Source organism: Pelobates fuscus, chromosome 10 (genome assembly GCF_036172605.1).
Source record: "Pelobates fuscus isolate aPelFus1 chromosome 10, aPelFus1.pri, whole genome shotgun sequence".
In the NCBI taxonomy this organism is placed as follows: Eukaryota; Metazoa; Chordata; class Amphibia; order Anura; family Pelobatidae; genus Pelobates; species Pelobates fuscus.
This window is the reverse complement of record NC_086326.1, coordinates 42703809-42719740: the sequence shown is the minus strand read 5'-3', so window position 1 is coordinate 42719740 and position 15932 is coordinate 42703809.

Genomic DNA, 15932 nt, shown 5'->3' with positions numbered 1-15932 from the left:
AATAGCAATCAAATAAGGTGGGAGTGAAGCAGAGCTGGATGAGAGAGTAGAGTGCTGCCCTTTAGGAGAGAGCAAGAGACAGGTATGTGAAGTAGAGGTTACTCTGGGAGGCCATAAGCTTTCCTAAAGAGATGGGTTTTAAGGCACTTATTAAATGATTGAAGACTAGGGGAGAGACTGATGGCGGTAGGCAGGCTATTCCATAGGATGTGAGCCGCCCGTGACATGTCCTGCAAGCGTGAGTTGGCAGCGAACAGGAGAAGGTCACGGCAGAGCAGAGAGACAGAGAAGAGGCATGCGGCTCCGTGAAGAGATATAAGAGGGGCTACAATTGGTCAATGCTTTATTAGGTATGTGTTAGCACTTTAAATTGACCCCTTTAGGATACAGGAAGCCAATGTAAGGGCTGACAGTGGGGTGAGGTGTGAGAGATCCGACTAGAGAGGAAAATCAGTCTGGTGGCAGCATTCATTACAGACTGTAGCGGGGCAATACAGTTTTTGGAAGACCAATTAGGAGAGGGTTACAATAATCCATGCTGGAAATTACTAGAGCATGGACAAGCTCCTTAGTAGCATCTTGCGTAAGAAAGGGGCGGATGACGGCTATGTTTTTAAGATGGAATCTACAGGACTTGGTAACATGCTGGATGTGAGGCTCAAACGTGAGGCCAGAATCAAGTATGACACCAAGACAGCACGATTGCAAGGATGGACTGATGTGGATACCACTAACTTGAAGGGAGAGTGAAAGAGGAGGATCAGTTAGGAGGAGGAAAGACAAGGATCTCCGAGATCTTAGAGAGATTTAGTTTCAGAAAGCGGGAGGACATCCAGTCAGAGATGGAAAAATTCAAGCAGTGACACGTTGCAGGATGGCAGAATTGATTCAATGCATCTCTATGAGGAGATGCAGATGTGCCAGGGTGGTGTTTGACTCCACCCCTGGCCCACCTCCTTGGCTGAGATAGATCATCAAAATTGGCTATCTCAATCAATGCAATGCTTTTCTATGGAAAGCATTGTGATTGGCTGAGATCATCACTTCTGACTAGGTCAGCCAAGGAGGCATATCAGGGTCAGAGACCGCACCAGCAGACTGGAGTAAAGGTAAGATTTTACTACATTTAGGGGGTCAAGGGGTGGTAAAGGGGGCTAGATATTGTTTTAAACACTATAGGGTCAGAAATACATGTTTGTGTTCCTGACCCCATAGTGTTTCTTTAATAGTTATGTTTTAGACAGCAGTAGCCATTGTTTCCTTGTCTGGATAATACATCAATTGATGTATATAAAAACAAAACTATATAGAAAAAGATGACAGAACCGTTCTATAATGAACACTTTATTTTAGTTTTAAATGTGATATATTTACAAAAAGTTATGTAGTCCTTTTTAAAAGACCCTAATCTAAAAAAATAATAATAATGAATTATCAAAGCTGAAAATAACGTTTAGAAGAGCTCCTAATTTAAAAATGGAATAAAGTTTGACTTTGGTTAATAAAAATAAGATAAACTTCTTTTCACTTCAATTTTTAGGGGTCTGAGTGTAGGTGTTGTCAGGTGTTGTTTTGAGATTTTTTTTTTTAGGTGGCTTACTGATAATATTTGGCAATAAAATGTAATTTAAAACAACAGCAATGCATATTATTTACACTGCATGATTTTTAAAAGCACCCATTGTAGTTTAAAGACACAATATTGTGAGTATTATTTCTCTGGAGCTCTTTCATACAATCTGACAATATAAGAGATATATACAACAATATAGAAATCCTAGAAAAGAGGAACAGAGTGATTTAGACGTAAAATAGGCCCCTGCTAGATAGTGATACTTGAGAGGTATGATTATTATTGCTGATGAGCTCTGTTATACACTCAGACTTACTAACAATATAGAACTCCTAGGAAAGAGGGACATTATGCTGGAAAAGATGAGGCATGTTTAATGTAATACTTTAGTCCCTTTTTGTACATCTCTTAACTTTATTTTCCCCCCCACTTAAACGTGTATGAATAATATGTATGTACCGTACGTATGTATGAACAAATGAATCCTTTTTTTCCATTTCAAATTAGGGGGAAAATGTAAAAAAAAAAAAAGACAAAGATATAAGAAAATTAGATCTGCTGTTGTGACAGCCTCCTGTTGAGCACAGGTCTTAAAAAAATCTAATCTCTTTATAATTAGCTTAAATTATTCTAATGGGACAGGCTGGCTTTAAATATGCTCTGAGGATTATTTTGTTAGTGAATTGCTCCCTGATGTAAACCGCTCAAGCACTGGTAATTAAGCTTAGCCAAGATTCAATCAGAACTGACAGCCTCATACATATATTTATTATTATTATTATTATTATTTATTTATTTTTAAATTCCCTTCCTGTGTTTCCAGTTTATGTGAAAACGGGAGAAAAACACAGTGTACTGTTCCTGGTAAATCACTTTCTAAATAAATGAAAAATAAATAAATTTTAATTTAGTTCTGGTGAAACTCCATCATTGGTTTCAATGTTATACCATCTTTTTATCAATATAGTAAATGCATATGCTTCTTTGTACGGTAATAGTGTGTCTGTTTCTTCAGTATCTGAGGTTTAATTCCCCGAATGGTCAACTAAACCATTGATAAAATGAGTGCAATTAGCTTGGGTTATCGTAACACTGGCTAATCCCCTTCAAATTGCCAGTGACCGGTATAGATTGATTGTTTTGTTTGTTTGTTTGCTGCCCTATGTATGGCAACATTTCTATCTCCTATACATATACAGATACAGAAATGTTAAATTTGTTTGTCCTGTATCATGTGCTGGGTCTGTTTGAGAAATGTATTGTGACATGATGCATGTGTATTATATGGACGTGTAATCAAGCGGCCCTAGTAGGGTAAAGGCAGAGGTACACACAGGGATGTATTTACCACAAGGCAAACAAGGCATTTGCCTAGGGCGGCACTTTCAGAGGGGGCGCCAAAAAACGCCACCCCAGGCTCCCAGACAAATGCCTTGTTTGCCTTGTGTTCTGGGGCTGTCCACCTTACTGTGAGTGAGTGAGTGTAGCTGTCAGTGTGTGTCTGTGAGTGAGAATGGGTGTGCCTGTGAGTGTGTGTCAGTGTGTGTATGTCATTTTATGTGTATCTGAGAGTATGTGCATGTCAGTGAGTGGGTGTGTCAGTGTGTGTCTGTCAGTGAAAGTGTGTGTTGGTTAAACAGTGTGTGCCAATGACTGTATGTGTGTGCCAATGACTGTGTATCTGTCAGTGAGTGTATATCAGTGCATGTATCAATGAGGGCATGTGTCTGTCAGTCAGAAAAGTGGCCTTGACACAACTTGCGGGGGCAAATTTAGATTTTGTTGGTGCCCGAATTTAGTCGTGCCTAGGGCAGCGCAAATCCAAAATACATCACTGGGTACACACTATGAGACAGACAAGTAGCACCTATCTTTCTGAGTCAAACCGCAGCATTAACAAGGAGCCTATCCATATTTAAAAAAAATAAAAAATCTTTCACTAACATAAAACAATTCCTGTCTTGATTGCCCCTGCAGTTAGGCAATAAATACTGCAACTCTTGATTTGCATTTGCATTTAAAGTGGCCCCGTCACTGTCTGGGGTCTTTGTATAATTAGCAAAAAACAACGGTGACATCACCGCTTGGTGTCTGGTGGTCTGTTGGTGCAGGGGATGGTGAGTTATGCTTACCTGAAGCTATATGTCACAGGCACCGCCCTGCTATTCCATCCAGTTCCCCTCTGCTCCCAGGAGCCAACGTCAGCGCGGCGCAAGAGTACGTCACTAAGGTCTGTGAAAGATCCTGGAAGATTGCAAAATTATCCATAGGCATAGCAATTTTTCCTCAGCTGTCAAGTATGTCAAGCAGAGGAGAAATACCGAGACAAAGTCCTAATTTGTCTTAATAAATCTTGTTCCTGGGTTGGAAATTCTGTGAAATTCCAACACAGTTAATGTGAGTATTTCATAAATTTTACATTTTTCTGAAATTCTCATCTTGAATGGGATGCTGGCTGTCTATCAGAGAACCAACTGGTCCTGTAACTTCCTAGTTGTTTAGCTCAGTGTACTCAAGAGGCAGCAATTGCCCAGAGCACCTGCCTTGCAAAGACTTCACATCAGGGCCGGACTGGGGATACAAAGCAGCCCTGGAAAAAAAAATCTATGCCAGCCCCATAAGTCATTGCGCCATATATTGTCGCATGTAATATGTAAGGATATGTCTTGCCACCCCAGATAATAGAGTAATATATAAAAAAAAAAAATTATATATATATATATATATATGTATATATATATATATATATATATATATATATATATATTGCTTTTTCTAATATAATATATTGGTCCTTTCAGAGTAAAACATTTAATTATACAGTAAGCATACTCACATGCAGACACAGACAATCTCACTGACACACACAAGCTCATTGATACACAGCCTCATAGACAAACAATTTCACTAATATACATAAGCTCATTGACATAAAAAGACAAGCTCACTCACTAGCAGGCACACACACACACACACACACACACACACATGCAAGCAAGCAAGCTCACTAGCAGGCGCACACACACACACAGCTTAATGTAGTGGTTCTGGTGTCTACAGCCTGTCCCTGCAGGCTTTTGAATGTAAACACTGACTTTGCAGAGAAAAGGCAGTGTTTACATTGCTTCCTAGTGACACCTCTAGTGACAGACACTCAGACGGTCACTAGAGGCGCTTCCTGTGTCAGTGCCTCTCAGTCATAGAGGCAGAGACCAGCACGACGTTGGAAAAAAAAAAAGGTGAGTAAAACACTTTTTTTTAAAACACACACAGACACCACGACTGACACACACACACACACCATGACAGACACACACACACCATGACACAGACACACACCATGATACAGACACACACACCATGATACAGACACACCGTGACACAGATGACACAGACACACAGCATGACACATACAGACACACAAACACAGCGTAACACAGACAGACACACACACAGCGTAACAGAGACAGACACACACACAGCATGACACAGATAGACACACAGCATAACACAGACACACACACACACACTGCATGACACAGACAGACACACACACCATGACAAACACACACACCGTGACACAGACACACACGACACAGACAGACACACACACACAGCATGACACAAACAGACACACAGAGCATGACACAGACAGACACACACAGCATGACACAGACAGACAGACACACACACCGCATGACACAGACACACACACACAGCATGACACAGACAGACACACATACACAGCATGACACACACACACACACACACACACCATGATACAGACACACCGTGACACAGACACATGACACAGACACACACACACACACACAGCATGACACAGACACACACAGCATGACACAGACACACAGCATGACAGACACACAGCATGACAGACACACACAGCATGACACAGACAGACACACACACACAGCATGACACAGACAGACAGACAGACACACAAACACTGCATGACACAGACACACACACAGCATGACACAGACAGACACACATACACACACACACACACCATGATACAGACACACCGTGACACAGACACATGACACAGACAGACAGACACACACACACACAGCATGACACAAACAGACACACACAGCATGACACAGACAGACACACACACACACACACAGCATGACACAAACAGACACACACAGCATGACACAGACAGACACACACAGCATGACAGACACACAGCATGACAGACACACAGCATGACAGACACACAGCATGACAGACACACACACAGCATGACACAGACAGACACACACACACACCATGACAGACACACACACACAGCATGACACAGACACACACACAGCATGACACAGACACACACACACAGCATGATACAGACACACACAGCATGACACAGACAGACACACAGCATGACAGACACACACACAGCATGACACAGACAGACAGACAGACACACACACACAGCATGACACAGACAGACACACACACACAGCATGACACAGACAGACACACACACAGCATGACACAGACACAGCATGACAGACAGACAGACACACAAACACACACACACACACACACACTTTTTGGTACCTGTGGGGTACCTGCTGGCGGCCGCAGGGGAAGCTTTTCATGAGGCCGCTGGAGGAGCAGGCTCTTCTGAGGGAGCAGGCTGTTCTGTCTCTGCTCCCCCTCCCTCGCGCGCTAGAAAGAGACCGGGGCCGGAATATGACGTCATATTCCGGCTCCGGTCTCATTAAGCTGCGTGCGAGGGAGGGGGAGCAGAGACGCAGGTCACCCCAGCCCCAGGTGCCAACGGCCCACCGGGAAATTTCCCGGTATCCCGGTGGGCCAGTCCGGCCCTGCTTCTCATTGAGCTGCATTGGGAAGTCTGTGATTGGACAGCCACAGAAAGTCTAGGTGGGGCTTGAAGGGGAGAGCTTGCAAAGGCTGCAGACAAAAGAACTGCAGCTTTTGCAAAGTGTTTATAGATATACCTCCATTGAAAACATGTATAATTAAATGCATGCATGTTTTATTGGGGGCGTAAACAGTGAGTTTTGTTTATTTCTTTTTATATTTAGGCAGCAAAGTGTCATTTTAATGTAATGTGGACTAGAGTGCAAAGTATCTCCCTTCAAGGAAGCTTGAGTCAAATCCACATTGAAGTTGAAAAGGTCCTGACGTTATTTGTGCCAGACTCGCCCAAAGTCGTTTCTTATTTCAATGATTGAAGTTCATCATTCCCAAATTTAAATGTTCATCAGTAAGAACCAAAGCTTGCTTTTTAAATGTTACCTTAAGTCAACAATGTATTTTCCATGAGGCAAACAAGGCATTTGCCTTGGGCGGCACTTTCCAGCGGGCAGAAAAAAACGCCGCCCCCAAGTGCCCAGGCTAATGCTTTGTTAGCCTCGTTTTAAGGGGGCCCAAGAGCTGTCTGGCTAGCCACTTTTGGGTCCCCTTGAGACAGGCAGCCAGTTCTTTCCCAGGCAGGCAGCGAGGGAGTGCTGATTTATGAGCTCTACCTGCTCAACTTGTGCGCACCGCAGGGATGCCGGGAGCTGGAAAATTACGTCACCCCGGCTCCCGGCATCACTCTGCGGTGCGCGAGGGAGCTAACCAGGGAGAAATCACAGCCCTCATTGACAGCTAAGTGCGCCCATCCTCCTGCTCGCCTTCCTGCCCAGCAGCGCGGCCAGGAGCCCCACAGGTAAAAAATCCACTCAGCTATCCCAAAGGTAGGGAGGCTGGGTGGATTGAAATTAAAAATATAACAATCTGTGAGTGTTGGGGGTAAATACTGGCGATAATTACTGCTATACCTGTTATACTCCAGGACTTGGTTCAGGGTGGACGGAGATGGCAAGACCCCAGCCAAGCTGCGGTGGCTAGGGGCTGGAAGTGCTTATGGTACTCTGTGATTACTAGGAAGCGTGAATTGGCGGAAGTACCCAGTCGGGGTACCAGGCAGTCTGCCACAGTATGTATCTCTGAGTGTGTGCGTGTGTGTGTGTATGTCAGTGAGTCTGTATATGTATATCTGTCAGTGTGTGTGTGTGTGTGTCTGCCAGTGTGTGTCTGTGAGTGAATTTGGGTGGGTGTGTGTCTGTCAGGTAGTGAGTGTGTGTGTGTGTATGTCACTGAGTGTGTGCGTGTCTGTTAGTGAGTGTGTATGTCTGTTTGTGAGTGGGTGTGTGTCTGTCATTGAGTCTGTGTGTATATATGCCAGTGTGTCTGTCAGTGTGTGTCTGTGAGTGAGTGTGTTTATGTCTTTCAGTGTGTGTCTGTGAGGGAGCCTGTGTTTCTGAGTGATTGTGTGTGACTGTCAGTGAATGTGTGTGTGTGTGTGTGTGTCTGTGAGTTAGTGAGTGTGTGTCTGTCAGTGAATGTGGGTGTGTCTAAATCATTTGTTTGTTTGTCAGTGAGTATGTTTGTGTGTGTGTGCCAGTGTGTGTCTGTGAATGAGTAAGTGATTGTGTGTGTCTGTTAGATTGTGTCAAATCAGTGAGTGCGTGTGTATGTCAGTGTATCTGAGTGTGTGTCTGTCAGTCAAAGTGTGTGTTAGTCTTTAACAGGAAGAGGTGTAGCCTTGACAGGAAGGGGTGGGGCGGGGAAAATTTAAATTAGGGGGTTTCTGACTTCCGTCATGCCTAGGGCAGCACAGATCCAAAAAACACCACTGCCTTAAGTCCCCCGTTTCTTCTGTGATAGCACCTTCTATTGCTTTGCAATGTGAGATTTTTTTTGTAATTTTTTTTGTGGGTTAAATTTAGATTGACATTGGTTTTGCCGTCTTCACTAAACAGGGCTATATGAAGACGTGTACCAACACTTTGCTATCTTGTGTCTTAGAAAGTAGTCAAACTCACACTGTGTCATGGGATAGTCTTAAATTATTTAAATGCAGACATTTAGGCAGAAGATCCTCTGCTTAACCCTCAATTTATAAACATTTTATAAACATTTTGCAGAGATTTCTTCCAGAGAAGTAAGGGGACCATTCAATTACAGGGGACAGACACGTTTGTGAATTTTATGTCCGTAGTGAATGCCCCCCTTGTCTTGCAGTACACTGGCGCCTAACGCCCAGGAAAAGCCACGGTGAGATAAGTCCAGGACAGCAAACACTTAGTGGTGACAAAGTTACATTCGGCCTAGCTTCTGATGCTGAAGGGTTCTTGAAATCATCCAGACCTGAATCTCGGACATTCTGTATATCTCATTACATTGTGGTTTACAATGGAGCTGTGTGCTCTGCAGACAGCCATATCTAAGTATAACCTCACCCCTCTTCTGATATACAAGTGAATAACCTCTTCAGCTCTCAAGGGCCCCGTAAGGCGCCTGAATGCCTGCCCTAGCCTCCAGCAGAGTATTACTACATTAACTCCTTCATTGCTGCATAACATCCGCCTTCTCTTTAACCCCAGTATATGTAATACTAAAATATATTTTCAAAATATAAACCATCGCCCTGGCATGTAACACTTTATTTATCATCTCAGATACCAGGACCAAAAAAAAAAAACCTAATGGAATTTAAATAGCCTTTTATATTTTGACCTAAAAAAATATGCATGCAAGAGAGTTAGATAAAACCCAAAGAAAATATGAAATAAGAGGCTTTTGTTATGAGCGGGTTATGGGATCCTGTTATTACGAACGTATTTGACAGCGAGTAATGTGTTGAGTTTGCAAAATTTAAAATGAAGGATTTTTTTTTTTTCTCTAAAGAAAAAGAGATGTTTTGAAATGTATAAGCATGATTAAAGGCTTTACTCCGGGTCACATCAACGTTTGGGTCAGAAAAACAAATTGTTTTGTTCGCAATCTTGGGTTCAAATACACTTAAAGCCAGGCGTTGGACAAAATGCTGTGCACAAGGTGTCAGGCTCTCACTAAATGAACCTATTGAAGTGACACATTGTGTGCTGATTTTCTTGTCACTGCAGAGCATTCTGGAATTGTATGTAGAAATAACCTTAATATGTGTGTATTATTTAAAGTACTTTTATTTAGAATGCATATTGCAGATCTTCAATATATGGCAGGTATAAAACCAGGAAAATGTTTTGGTTGTAAAGAGTGACATGTTGGCCAAAGTGCATGCCTGCCGATTTAGCATGTTTGCTCTGCACACAGAAAGGGTTGGCCACCAGTCCTGCGTATGCATAGAGCGCTGCAGAACCTCGCCGACGAGGCCCCCCAAAAAGACTGAATTGATGATCTTCCAGGGTTGATGTATCTCTCGTACAGAAGGTGTTTGCCAGCATTTCAGATCTGCACTACCCTCATGGGCAGGATCAGTCTGATATGCAAATGGTATAGGTTCTCTCAGTAGTGGCGCAAGCCTGAGTGAGGATTCAATGAAGGACAAACAATTGAGGTTTCTCTGTGCCTTCTGCCCGTTTTCATATTGTCTGTTTTTGTAGTGCTGCAGAATTGTGTTGTATGTGATCATGAGCGTTTTATGGTAATTTCTAAGTAAAGTCCCCAAGAAGCAACTTGGGACTGCTAAAAAACTAATTCCAACAAATTACAAATTAGGACTGTTCTTCCACATCCAGGAGACATTGTGGTATGCACTGGGTAATTGTATGTCATTTTATATCTGACTTCATAACGTAACTTATAATAGATAGAATCTTTATGGAATACTCACATTGACTGTGTTGGAATTTCACTGAAATTTCAACCCAGTGAAAATATATAGTGAGACAAAGTAGTAACTACTTTGTCTCAGTATACATTTTCACTGGGTAGGAACTACTTTGTCTCAGTATACATTTTCACTGGTTAGGAACTACTTTGTCTCAGTATACATTTTCACTGGGTAGGAACTACTTTGTCTCTGTTTTTTCCTATGCCTGACACTGGGCACTTCCTGACACTGGGCAGAGCTACCACCGTCTAGAAGTGTCAATCCCCTAGCCGTCACAAGTGACGGCTGCAGAGAATTGGCTCTGTTTATGGAGGGTATCGCGGTATCCTCCATAGACCTCTCGGCTGTACTCAAGCATGCGCAAGAGAACAGCAGCGACAACGGCTCAGAAGATGATCAGAAGAGGATGGCAGAGCCTGCAAAAGACAGGTTCAGGTTAGTAAAACTCACCTTCGCATGCCCCCTATTCCGGCCACCGGACCCTCAGCAGCAATGTCACTGTCGGAGGTCTTTACAAATTATACAAAGTTCCCAGTCAAACAGTGCAACTTTTAATAAAAAAAAAACAAAATTCAATAATTTTTAAAAAAAAAAGCTTAATAAAGTCTATATTTACATTTGTTTCCCCATACATATGCAGGCAATAAAAAGATCTCTGGGAAATGTTTATCAAATACTTCTCTCCAGTAAAAGACAATCCATCTTTTTCCCAGTATGGATCAATGCTCCTTTGATCAATTAATCATAATCTGTCAAAAAGTTAAAACCGCGTATTTACATTAAAGTATGCAGTGATCTGAAATAGCAGCCAGTCTACTTTCACCAGCTTGCAGACTCTGCAGATTGTACCAGTTCGTCTGTTCTGTGTTTTAAGGTATGTGGCTTTCATGCCTCCCACCGCTTTATCACATGTGGATATAGGATCTGGATTTCATATGTTGCCCAGAAGGCAGACAAACATGGCTGCTCAGAGGGCCCCGGGGAACAGACGTAAAATGCCATATTGCTAGAGAATGGTGATTGTATAAATAAATGTGCAAATGCAAATTAAATCTATTCTCATCATTCTCATACACCACACATTTATCCTGACTACTAGTAATCGCAAAGTAATTTAACCCATTGGCAGTCGGAATGGTGAGCAATGCACCAAGGCACTCTTCAAAGCCATTTATATGCAATGGTTTTCTAGTGACTAGTAACTAGATATCTGGCCCTATGCTTTTATTTCTGATGTAGTGTTAAGTTTTTTCCCTGATCCTTTTTTAGACTTTTTTAAGACTACCGTAATCCTTTTAAATATTAGATTCAACACCACCACCCCCCCCCCCCCCCCTTCCCCACCTCTCCCCCCCCCACCCCCTTGGGAATTAGCAAAAAAAAATCAAATATAAAACTCACCTTAAATTCAGCACCAGCCAAGTCTCGCCATGGCAGGCGCTCCACTTGCTGTGTTATCATCAGTGACAACAATCATGGACCAGTCAATGCTTATGATAGTGAAGCGTCCTTACAGTCGCCGTACTGCACCAACAAGATGCTTCCCATAAGGAGGCATTAGCAGTATTTGGCGGGGACATGCTATATGTGACTAAAACAAAATGCCACCAGTGTCTGTCTGTCAGACATTCAGATTGCTTTCTGACAAATGTAAAAATGTCAGTTTCCCAAAACCACCAATGCTTATATCTGTTGGACCGCAGGGTCAGGGTCTATGCGTAGGCTTTCTTTTAAGCCAAAATAACAGAATTTAAAGCATCTAAAATTTGTTAAATATGCTCCTACCAGCCACGTGGATGATTTCTTTACTGTGCGTGTGGTCTTAGCCAATCTTCCTTCATCAGGGAGAATGCATGGCTCCTGTATGTATTTACTTAGATCACAAGAGTGGTATCAATAGTGATGATGTATGATTTATATGTGTCTCTGATCTCCCTAGTATCTGTCAGTGGGAGCAGCAGTGTATTGCTCTAAACTTTTAAGAATAATAAGTCAATATGTGCTCACACAACCTAGGTGGTAAACCAATAGCACTTAATTTGTTTCCCCAGTCAGAAAAAATTCATGTGCTCCAGATGTAGCATTTCTTATTTTAATATTAAAGGGACAAAAGCACAAAACGACTTTACGACTGGATAATGTCAATTCTGTTAAATATAGAAAATTCACAATTTTAGAAATTGCTGGTTGGCCAGAAGGGAGGGGACATTGAAGCTTCCCTTTGCAGGAGCGCTCCCAGAGTTGCCTGCAAGGACAGATGCTGATAACGACTGTCACCAGGGTCCAGAGCAGTCATGGCTCCCTAGAAAATGCAAAGTCCTGTCTGAGAAAAGTGTCCTTGATCACGTTGTCCTGTCGTTTGAGAAACAAGCTGTAGAGGTGTACACAGAGAATCAGGATGTGAAACTTTTTAGGTTCACCTGTTTGACTACAAAACTTATTGCAGAGAAAGAACTAACAGAGAATGAGATAGTCATGCTTCTACATACAGTATTCTGTGTTTAGTGTTGCTCAGACCTTGGCAATGAATATCGTAAAGGGCTAGAATGTGGATATGAAAACCATCTCCGTAAATAAACCTACATGGCCAAAACAAGTGAAGGCGTTTATACATACTATCGTCGGGTATATGCTGTGCTATGTATGCAGAATTTGGGACATCACTGTGTCCATCTAATATTCTCTACCCTGATGAAACTCACAGAATAGTTCCCTGGCTAAGCTGCATTTATCTAAATACAATTCCAAATCTTGCCGATTACTGTTACTTTCCCTTTACAGAACTACTCTGGCTTCAAGAAAACAAAAGTTTCCCTAACACCACTAAGACTTTGATGGAGTGATGGATTAAGGGCTGGAAGGGGCGTTGCTCTATCCTCAGGCCAAAAGCTGTATCAGCCTTTTAGATACACATTTAACTCACCACCACAATAGACAAGTTTGTGCCAGTAGGACAGAGTGGAATGGAGCCTAGGGAAAACTGTGTTGTGTGTTGGCACACTCTACCTTGTGAATGCAATCCGCCCTTAATTTGCATGTCGCTGAGAACGATGGGGGGGTTGTACAATAGCTTGCTCTTGCATTTCCAGGCCATAAGTTATTTGCTCTCTCTCCAATATCGAATTGGATGGGAGCAATGTTGGTAATTTATCCTTTCGCTGAGGTGATTTACTAGACCTCTATTGATGGACAATAGATCTTTCAATCTCTGCCTTCCAAGCCTGTCTTTCTTAGTAGCTTGTGAGGTATAATCCACAAGTACCGGTAATGGTCTTCCTGCCCTATTACGGTGTTTTTGTAAGAGTGTATGAAGTGACAAATTTAGTCGTGGGCGTATGTGTGTGAGCATATGTGATTAATTATGTATTTATAGGAGTGTGATTGATTAGTTGTGCGTCTGAGCGACTATGTCTGTGGGCGGGTGGGTATGTTTATGTGAATAATTAGTCTTGTGTGCTTATACTTGGTGTTCATGTGACAGAAAGAGACGGTATTGCTCGAGAGGCAATGACTAGTTAGGTGTGTGCGATTGCAGATGAGTAAGAATGTACTCTTGGCTGGAGTATGGCTAAAACCCATTGAAGTGGCTCCTTCTGGCCTTTTGTTCCCCCTTTTTATTCTCTCAGTCTGCAACATGCTCTAATGAAACCATTTGAGGAACGGTAATGGGCTAAGTGAAGCATGTTTTCTGCATTCCGGACAGTGTCGCTAGTTAAGTGTGTTTTAGCTCATTAGATCCGCATCTGAGAGTGAATGGCTAATCTGCTATATATGGATTTGACTATGGCTAAATATGTATAGGTGAGACAGGGTAATTATATATACTGTGTTTGAATAGGGAGTAATTAAGTGTGAAGACAAAATTTCTATGCTTGGAGTCAAGTCCTTGTTTGGCAAGGATTTGAATGCATATATTAACGTTCCATGCTTTTGTATTTTTTTTTAAACATCTTGAACATATCTATGTCCATGCTTAGCTCCCATGGTTTCTGCTTATCATAGCAACGTTGCTGTTCAACGTCATACATTGGAACAGGAAAACAAAGATTACAGCAATGAGAGGTATGCTCACTGACCATTAACATAGCTGCACAGGACAGACAGATATAAACAGACGTAGGGGTAGTGAGGAATAGATGTTTGGGAAGGGGTATAGAAATACTCCCTGGAACCTTTGTAAATCAGCAGATGATAAGGGCAGTATTATTCTGCTACATAAATCAACCTGGCCTGTCCCAGGACCCTGTAAATTCTGAATTATCTGTTCCATTTTGCTCGTGTTCCAAATCTTGAATGCCCTCTCTACACAGTACATCATGCTGCATAGCAATTTTCATATCACATTTTAAGAGGGATGGAGATAAAAGGTGCATTGGATGCCTCTGCCTATCACCTAGTGACCTCCTCCTGCTTAATTATTTTCAAGAATCTGTACCCATTTCCCCCTATAGCTATAAAGTGATCTTTTATTATTATTATTATTTTATTATTTATATAGCTCCAGCAAATTCCATAGGGCTGTACAATGGTATTGGGTACCACCGCCTAGATTACATTCCTTAGCTTTCTAAGGTTATTTGGAATCTGAGTCATAGAAATGGTTTTATTTTTTCATTTATTTTAAAGCATTTATAATTTATGGTGTCTAGTTTCTCTGTAAGGGTTTTGCGATGAAGGGTTTGTTAGATGATCTTAGAGCCAAATAATCTTCATGTGTGTTTTTCTATAAAATAACTCAGATGCCATTATTGGCCAACTGCACAGTGAGAAGGAAGGTTAGAATTCCAGAATCCCATGGTATCATTCGGGAATACAGTGTATTCATTTTCACATAAACCAACTCTTTATTTAAATAATAAAAAAAGAAAACTCTAGTTTGGCTTGCCTGTTAAATCCCTGCCTACAAGATTTTCACCCTAATCTAGACAATCACTACTAAATCAGAATATTTTAACGCAACACACATTTCTATTCCCAGAGCTCTCTTGCCACTTACTGTCCAAGGCCTGAACTGCAGCCTTGATTATACAATAAGCATATTTTTACCAAGGACCATAGAGTGTAGGCACTACAGAATTGAGTGTTTAAAGGGATACTCGTGGCTGATTAAATAGATATTCCGCTAACAGATATAAAAAGTATTGCATTACAAAAACTTAAACTCCCATTCATTTCAAAATGTAAAGCACACCTCGTTTTGAGTTTCACCTCCACTAATCCCTGACATTTATTTATAGATTTACCTCCTACCCCATTTTATAAATTACAAAAATTGGCCATAAAATGTACCTGAAATCCTGTACCGAGTCAGTCTCCTCTGAGAAGCCCCATCTCCTCCAGTCATTATCCTGGATGACTTTTTTTCCTGCAATAAAATGCTTTAGAGAAGCACTGGGGACCTATAGCGCATGCACAGAAATCACAGCACTCCATGAAATGGATGCTTAACATAGAGAAGCATTGAATCCAGTGCTTCCCTATGAGAAGTATTAAAAGCGCTTGGTGTCATCATGCTGTCCTTGATAGTGCCGAATATAAAGATCTTTTGGTTTTTGATGAGGGAATACTTCTAGTGGCTTCCTGATGAGAGAAAAGGGAAAACGTTTGTATAACAGAACCACTGTTATTTGATGCAGTGCTTTGGTACTTTAGCAAGCCCCAGCACCTGTCTAAACTAGGATTTAAATCTGTGGGGGAAAT